The sequence below is a fragment of the Miscanthus floridulus genome, chromosome 13 (assembly GCF_019320115.1).
Source record: "Miscanthus floridulus cultivar M001 chromosome 13, ASM1932011v1, whole genome shotgun sequence".
Taxonomy (NCBI): domain Eukaryota; kingdom Viridiplantae; phylum Streptophyta; class Magnoliopsida; order Poales; family Poaceae; genus Miscanthus; species Miscanthus floridulus.
The window spans coordinates 34,475,863-34,485,377 of record NC_089592.1 but is presented as its reverse complement, the minus strand read 5'-3'; positions in this window follow the sequence as shown (position 1 = coordinate 34,485,377).

The window sequence follows — 9,515 nt, the reverse complement described above, 5'->3', positions numbered from 1 at the left end:
AGAAGATCCTCTGGCGAATGGGCGAATGAGAAGTACGGTTCCACCATTGACCTCTATTCATCTGTATTGCATTCGCAAGCCAGAACTGCTCATCGTCAAGGTGCCCAGGTCCTTGGTCCAATGAAAGCTCTGGAAGATTCACCGACGCAAGGGCGAACTAGATTTTTGTTCTTGTAACTGGTTTTTTTATGTCGACTTTTAACTGTGTAGCAGTGTCTATTGTAACTGCGTGTTTTGTTGGGATGTAACTCCTGCTGTAACTCTGAATATTCAAACACTCTGTAACTCGATCGGTGTTTTAAATGTTAATTTCATTTTTTTCTTGTATCTGCTTGTTTTGGTGTGTTGTAATTTGATGTGTATCTGTGTTGTATCTCCAAAAGGGGGCCTGAGTGCAGCCATAGTTCTCGCTATAAGCTGATGTGTATCAATTTTTTTCCTTTGGTAACTACCAGCTTTCTTGTATTGTAAGTTGATGTGTATCAGTGCTGTAAGTCTGAATATTCAAACATGTTGCGTACTCGATCGGTGTTTTAAATGTTGATTTCATTTTATCTTGTAAATGCACGCTTTCTTTGTGTTGTAAGTTGCTGTGTATCTATGCGGTAACTTTGGATATTGAAACACACTGTAACTCGATCATTGGTTTAACAGATGATTTGATTTTTTGTTGTAACTACAGCTTTCTTGTGTTGTAAGTTGACGTGTATCTATGTTGTAACTCTAAAAATTGAAACATGTTGTAACTCGATTGACGGATTATAATGTTGTATTCAGTTTTATTATGTAACTGCATGTTTTGCTCCGTTGTGACTTTGTATGTATATGTGTTGTAAGTATGGTTGTAATTTTGGTTGGTAACTCTGAATAATTGAGACATGCTGTAACTGCATCTTTTACTCTGAATATTCAACCATGCTGTAGATTTTATTGTCTGTTAACTATTTGTTTTAATCGGTTTTTTGTAAGTCTATGGGGTGTAGTAATTTGCTTTGTAATTTTGAATTGTATTTTTTTATCCGTTTTGTTCCTCTCTACAACATTAAAAATGCAGGAGTCAATAATAATAATCGCGTGCGCGGTCCATAGGAGGGGGTTTTGATTGCGTGGGCCGCTCCCCCATGGGCCGCACATGAAGTGTTAATCCCACGCGGGCCTCTCTCGCAGCCCGCGACTCGTAAATACACAATGTTCTTGTAAGTGGTAGAGACGTTGTTTGTAACTGCATGTTATACCAAGCTGTAACTAGATATATTTATCTGTTCCCGGCCTGCGACATGCAAATACATAATTTTCTTGTAAGTGCTAGAGACTTTGTTTGTAACTGTATGTTATACACGGTTGTAACTCGGCGTGTTTATCTATGTGCAACTCAAAAAATAAAAACGACGATGTTGTTTTCTTTTCTGTAACTTTCTGTATTTTCAAATTTCTGAGTTGTAATTTGAGCTGTAATTTTGTCGTGTATTCTTTTTTCTTGCGTATCTATGCGCCACACACTAAAACACAAAAAACAAATAGGAAAAAAAGAATGTAGAAGAACATCAGAAGGAACAAAAAAAGAGAACAAAAAAGGCAACAATAGACACACAAATCAGTAATCGCGGACCACGCGAGTTGGTATAGGCGTGCGTGGGCCACTCCCATGGCCCACACGCGCTCGACAAGTCGCGCGCGGGCCGCTCCCGCGTCCCGCACACGCTGTCAGGGGGGTGTGCAGTCGATATATAGTCTGTGCGCACGCACAGAATAGTCACACCCTAGGTGTAGAATATTATTTTACACTGCAAGCCAAAATTGACCAGAAAAAAATACTGAGTACTACTGAATAATGTTTAGTATCATTCAATACTACACCCAGCACCACGAAATACTGAATAATACTAAAACGCAACTACTGAACGATACTGAATTCTGTTCAGTATAGCAGTTTGGTGTAGAATGTGTAGAATACTATTCTACACTAAACTGATACACATCAACTTATAGCGAGAACTATGGTTGTGCTCAGGCCCCCTTTTGAAGACACAACATAGATACACATCAAATTACAACACACCAAAACAAGCAGATACAAGAACAAATAAAATTAACATTTAAAGCACCGATCGAGTTATAGAGTGTTTGAATATTCAGAGTTACAACACGAGTTACATCCCAACAAAACACGCAGTTACAGCAGACACTGCTACATAGTTAAAAGTTGTCATAAAAAACCAGTTACAAAAACAAAAATCTAGTTCCTAGGAAATGATAGAGATACATCAAACATTAAGATCCATCTATAAAAAGCAAGCTACTTGACAAAAAAGGACCTCTCGTTCGCCCTTGCACCGGTGAATCTTCTAGAGCTTTCATTGGACCAAGGACCTAGGCACCTCGATGATGAGTAGTTCTGGCTCGCGAATGCAATACAGATGAATAGAGGTCAATGGTGGAACCGTACCTCTCGCTCGCACATCCGCCAGAGGATCTTCCGAAGCTTTTATTAGAGCCAGCGGCTCGAGCACCTCGGCGACAAGGAGTTCTGACTCGCAAATGCAATCCAAATGGCCACACCCCTAGTCCCGCTGCATTGAACAGAGAAGATGTGGTCCATCTATAGAAAGCATGCTGCTCAACGAAAAGGACCTAGTCCAAAGAACAAGCACGAGACACCATATCGCAGAACTTCCAGCAGCACCTCAGCAAGGTGTGAGGAAATGGAAGAAAAAGCATCCCAGTGAGATGCTACTAGAAGTTTTGCGAGGCGATGAATCTCTTGACAGTAAGACATGCAAGCGAATCGAATCGAGGGAGACGCTCAACATAGATCCAGCAGCAACCGATGCGCCTACATAATCCTAACACAACCTTGCCGATCAAAAACGGTTGACTACCTATACATATTTATGTCTCTTTTTCACTTCTGAATCTACAAGGAATTTTTTTTTGTTATACTGAACATAATTCAGTATCGTTCAGTAGTCGCATTTCAGTATTATTCAGTATTTCATGACGCTGGGTGTAGTATTGAGTGATACTGAACGTTGTTCAGTAGTACTTAGTATTTTTTTCATCTTTTTCAGGTCAATTTTGGCTTGTGGGTGTAGAACAGCGCTGCCGTATAACAACTAGGGTGTAGAATATTATTCTATACCAGGCTGTTAGACTGAATAGAATTAAGTACTATACAGTACTCACATTTCAGTATCGTTCAGTATTTTGTGGTCTTGGTGTAGTACTAAGTCATCCTAAACACTGTTCAGTAGTACTCAGTATTTTTTTCTACTCAGTTTTGGCTTACAGTGTAGAATAATATTCTACACCTAGAGTGTAGAATAGCCAAAACAACCATGATTGTAACCGAACAACCAAAACACGACGTACAAAAATGATTATAACTGCACAAAATTTGGCCAGTAACTACAACATAACACCCGTTGTAACCAGACACACCAAAACAACAATGAAAACAGTATGCGCCCGCGCCACAACCAAAAACATAAAACAAACAGGCACACGTGCGGCCCAACAAACAATGAAAAGCCCAAGTTGGGACGCGCGGGGAGGCGAGAGGCGAAGTGGCCTGCTGGCTCACACAACAGGGGATGTGTGCAGCGGACATACAGTTTGCGCGCGGGTGCAGGATATAATCTATATATATATACATATGCGTTATTCTACACCAAACTGTTATACTGAACAAAATTCAGTATCGTTCAGTGCTTGTGTTTTAGTATTATTCAGTATTTTGTGATCCTGTTGTAGTACTAAGTGATACTGAACATGGTTCAGTAGTACTCAGTATTTTTTCTGCTCAGTTTTGGCTTATGGTGTAGAGTAATATTCTACACCCTAGGTGTAGAATAGCGCTATTCTACACCCTAGGTGTATAATATTATTCTACACCGCAATCCAAAACTGACCTGAAAAAAATACTGAGTAGTACTGAACCGCGTTCAGTACTACACCCAGTACCTTGAAATACTAAAAAATATTGAAATACGACTACTAAATAGTACTGATTTTGTTTAGTATAACAGCTTGACGTAAAATAGTATTCTACACCTAGGGTGTAGAATAGCGCGTGTATATATACAAGGTCCTACTATTGAGAGCCTGGGGCTTCCAATAGCTAATGGAGAGCCCCAGCCAGCCACCCCACCTAGCTCAACTATTCAGGTCCACAAAGCTGACACACATGTGTAGGTGGGGGGCCCTGTGGACCCCGCTGATTCGAATGTATAAAATACCAGGTAAAGCTACGTAGAAAAGTTTTTGTCACAACGTTACATAGAAATCAGTAGATAGATGATTTTAAATTAATTTGTTACCACATATAAACCACTCGCACGAGCAGGACGTTCCAGCGAACACAACCTGACAAAGCTGGCTGACACAACCTGATAAAACTGACGTATGAATGCATGCACGCATCCAATCTAATCTCTTTGTTTTTTCATTATAATTCATCAACGAAGCATCTGATTCAAAAACGATTTTCACCATTGAACTCCTGACATTTTTTGCACTATTGAAGATCCATCCTGAATATTTTTTTAAAAAAGTTTAAAATTCATAAATTTGAAATTTGACTCATGGCACATGATGGCCGATTAGATGCATAGAATTAATGGTCAAGATGCGTAAAAAGGTTTTTGCGCCGACATTGCGTAGAAATTAGTAGTTGGATGAATAAAAATTAATTTTGTTACCGCGTAAAAACCTCTGCGCGAGATGGACATTTCACCTGACACAACCGTGATTGTCTCCACCAATATCATGCTTCCCACTATGGGGTGTATAAATAACATGGGAACAATGCATAAAACATGGACTAATTTGGAAAGTTTTTGGCGCCAATGATGCATAGAAATTAGTGGTTGGATAAATAAAAATTAGTTTTGTTACCATCTAAAAACCTCTCCGCGAGATAGAAATTCCACCTGACACAACCGTAATGCTCCACCAACATCATGCCTCCCACTATGGGGGTGTATAATTAATATTGGAACAATGCATAGAACATGGAGACCACAAACAGAAAACATGGAGACGACCTCACCATTTTCAAAAATTTGAAATTTGAATCATAGCATTACACGTGATGGCCGAGTAGATGCATAGAATCACTACTCAAGATGCGCTGAAAAGTTTTTGGCGGTGACATGCATAGAATTAATGGTTGAATGAATAAAAATTAATTTTGTTACTGTGTAAAAACCTTTTCATGAGATAGACATTCCACCTCACACAATTATAATTGCCTCTACCAACATCATGCTTCTCAATATGAGGATGTATAATTAACATGGGAACAATTCATAGAACATGGAGCTCGCACGCGTAAAACATGGAGACGATCTCGTCTTCTCCAAAATTTGAAATTTGAAAAATTGCACGTGATGGACGATCGGATTCATAGAATCAATGGTCAAGATGCGCAGAAATATTTTTGGCACCGACATTACATAGAAATTAGTAGTTGGATCAATAAAATTAATTTTGTTACCGCATAAAAGCCGCATAAAAATTGCTCCGACAATGTATAGAATTGTGTACTAATAATGTATAGAATTATGTAGATGCGTACAGATGACTGCTATCAAGATGTAGTATACAAATTTGTTGTAACAATGTATAGAATGCGTATCTGTGTAATAGTTTAGCCATGTATAGAAACTTATGCACACAAGCATACAAACACAAAATCAAAAGACAAAAAACAATGAAGAGGCATCGCTGTCGGTCGGGTTCATAAACCCGGGATCCCTCGGGGACCGGCTTCCCCGTAAAAGCTCGTCCCAAATAGACAGCACGCAACTCGTGGGCCGGCCCAAATACCTGAGCGACAGGGCGGAGGAGTGATCCATTCTTCGACCGGAAGGCCAGACAAAGGAGGGACAGCGCCCGTTCACCGACTCCGGCCCAACTCTCCGACCAGAGCACGCGCTTCGGTTTCCAGCCCGCCTCTGGACGGCCTCTCTGACCGGAAGGCCTGGCCAAAAACACCGCTTCCAACTCTAACCCCGCGCTCTTCGACCGGGGGATACACCAAGCACCTGCTCACTGTTCTTCTCCAACTGGCATAATCAGAGCCGACTGGAACCAACCGATCGGGGACGCCCGCTCGGAAGGGACCAGGGAACGAACGGAGAAAGCAAGGCAGGGCGAGCAAGTCAAACCACGATACCGAGACCATACCCTGTACACCTGTAGAAACCGTACTCTGCAGCTTCCCTGACATAAACAGTGTTATAGGCGCCGATATTTCCTCTACAGTATTGTGGGCGCCATTAACTCCCATACGGTAAGGCACCCCCCACATGCCTATGAGCATCGACAGTGTTGTAGGCGCAGGGATTTATCGTACCGAGTAAACATGGTGCAACTCTCCACATGCCTCTAGGCATCAACAGTATATGTAGGTACCGACGTCTACCACACCTGAAGAAGGCAACGCAACCTCCCACATGCATCTGATATTCTACGGTGACATCAACAGTGTTATGGCGCCTACCATTATCTTGTACCCACCGACATGGGCAATAAAGTTCAGTAGCATACGTACCCTCACCCTCTCACTTGTAAAGCCATCCCCTTTATCTATAAAAGGGGATGCGCTCCCTCCAACATAACTCAGTCTCTTTAGATTCATTAGATCGACCAAGTTCACTAGTCCACAACTGTAGAACCGCTAGGTTCAAACCTCAAGCACGCGCTTGAACACTTAGCTCCTAGTGGAGCTCCTGTCGCTCTCAGCCCTTCTGACCGGACACCCCATCTTTCTTCCTCTCATTTATAACCCCACTACAAACTTTGAGCACCTGTACTCAGGAATAAAGTCACCAACCGACTCAAACTGGACGTAGGGCACGTTGTCTGAACCAGTATAAACCCTGTGTCATTGAGTGCTATGCCACCTTCGATCACAACGTATGGCAAAACTACAAATATTTACGTGTTGATCACTTTCTGCACCGACACTGTCGTTGCTAGGGATGTTGGGGAAGGGGTTAGGGCCGGAGGTGCCACCACGGGCTGTGGTGGGGGAGGGGTGCTAGGAGGCCGGAGCTGCCACCGCGGGCTGTGGTGGTGAGGGGGCACTGGGATGCCAGAGCTCGCGCGGGGATACCGTGTCCCATCGCCGATTGTACGTTGCAGATCCGTGTGCAGCAATGAGCTCACCGCCGTCCACACCGCTGACTCATGACCCGTGACGCTGTCAAGGGGAGGGGACCCGCTGTAGGTCGGGAGAGGACCGTGCCACTGTGGGGAGGGCCCGAGAGGAGCTAGAGAGCTAGCGACGCAACCTACAACCAACCAAATCGATGGTGAGGGGCACACACGTGGAGAGAGGGTTGTCGCAGGGGAGGAGCGCATCACCTTGTCACTGGAGGAGGGTCGCGCCGCTATAGGTCGGGGGAGGGCTGAGGCCACGTCGTCGCCGGGCGGGGAGGGGCGGCGCCGCGCAGCCGCTGCTCGGGGAGGGCGCGGGGCCGCACCGTCACCTGACGGGGAGGGGCTTGGCCGCGCCGCCGCTGCTCAGGTAGGGGCGGGGCCGCGTCGTCGCTGGACGGGGGAGGGGTGGGCCGTGCCGTCGCCAGAGGGGAGGGGCGGGGCCACGCCGCCGCTGCTCAGGGAGGAGCGAACGCGACGCTCCAGGGACGGCGATCCGCGCTCTAGGTGTGGGGGCGGCAGGCGGCAGTGAGTGGCGCCCAGGGGAGGGTTGGTGGGGATTAGGGTTTGGGGTAATATATATAGGGCCTGGGTAGATCGGGCCTGGTGAGCCAACGGGTTGATAGGCTAGTTCGGTTGAGCTGATGGAGAGCTGGCTTGGTGAACCCAGACCAATCAGTTCGATGAAGCCCTCATCGAACTGATTGGTCTGGCTCCATCAAGCCGGACCAAAGCTCTCAATAACACACACATATATGTCCGTGGATTTCCTGTTACAGGGTGTAGCTACGCACGCGCTGATCGACGTTGGATGGGCTCCAAGATTCGTTTCCGTGTTTCGTTAAGTTAGGACCCCGCATTCGATAATTATGTAGTAAAGCCAGAGAACCTCTGCAAATCTTCTGGGCACCGTGTCAGCATTTGTACGGTGCTACTGCAAGGAAACAGCACGGAAACCAAATGGAGTGGCCTTCTACAGGAACTTTTAGTTTTTCAAAAAAAACAAATAAAACTACTGTGCGTCACCAAGCATCCGTAGCATTTATATTTTAGGTTAATTGGATATGTTCAATTATAATTTCACCGTTTTTAAACACATCATTACTACTTAAAAAACTATGTCACTGCCATTATAATTATTTTCTACTTTAAAATATGCCGTTATATACGCTGGAAGGTATATTGGGCCCACATTCAAGCGTCTTAAGGCCCACGTACTTTCATATGGGCGCTTTTGCCCCTTGCTAATTTCCCTCTATCCCCTCTATGACGCATCGGACCCACTCGTCATCCCTCTCCCATCTAAAATCGAACGCAGCTCTCTCCCTCTGTTTCTCTGATGCCGCCGCCGCCACTACACGTGTGCGCTGGCCTGCTGCCACAGCCAGCGAGCGCACCCGAGGGCGCTGCCGCGTCGCCACCGGGCGAGCAGGCGGCGACCCACGTCGGGCTAGTCGCACGCGCGGGGGGCTACTGCCGTGCTGCGCTACCGTCAGGCGAGCTGCCGCGTCAACGCCGGGCGAGCTAGCGGTCGGTAGCCGAGGCTAGCCGCACCGGAGCGCGCGGCGGGCCGCTGCGCCGCCGCCGCCAGGCCAAGCAGGCGGTTGGCCGCGAGGGGGTGAGCCGGCGCCGTCGCGAGCCGTCGCGAAGCCTGTGCTGTGCTGGGAACCGAGGCGAAGCCTGTGCGCTCGCGGATGGTGACCAGCGTGCCTGACTCGCTGGAGAAGAGCTCGTAAAGGAGCTCCCTCTCCCGGTACACTACATCGAGCATGTCGAGCAGCTTGCCGCGGCGGCCATGTCGTGCGTTAAGGAGAAGAACACCGCGACGACGATGTCGGAGAGCTAGAGCTTGGCGCGCGGAAGGGCTGCTCCGCGGCTGCGGAGCGTGGCGCGCACGCGGAGGCGGGGGAACCCGCCCGCGCTCTCGGCCGGTGGCGGCGCGGTGGGCTCGACTCGGCGGCCTGCCCGCGCACTCGGCCACCCGCGCGATTGTCTAGCGACGGAGACGGAGAAGATAGAGAGGATGGGAGGCTGTGGTGAAGAAGGCTAACTAGTGGGCCCCATGTGCCAGTGAGTGTGGGAGAGAAGAGGAAGAGGACAGTCTTGTCCATATGTATATACGTTACCCTCCATACACCTGACAGTGGGTCTAAGTCTCCTCGAGACGTATATAAAGGTGTATTTTAAATATGTGTGGTGCTAGCCTGGTTTCTTGAATAGTAATAGCAGTGGCACAGTTCTTAATAGTAATCGCGTGTTTAAAAAACGGTCAAATTATAATGGATCCAATTAACACTTGTATTTTAGTATCACCCATCCTCTTCCTCGATCTCCCAGCGGCTCGACGGCGTGCC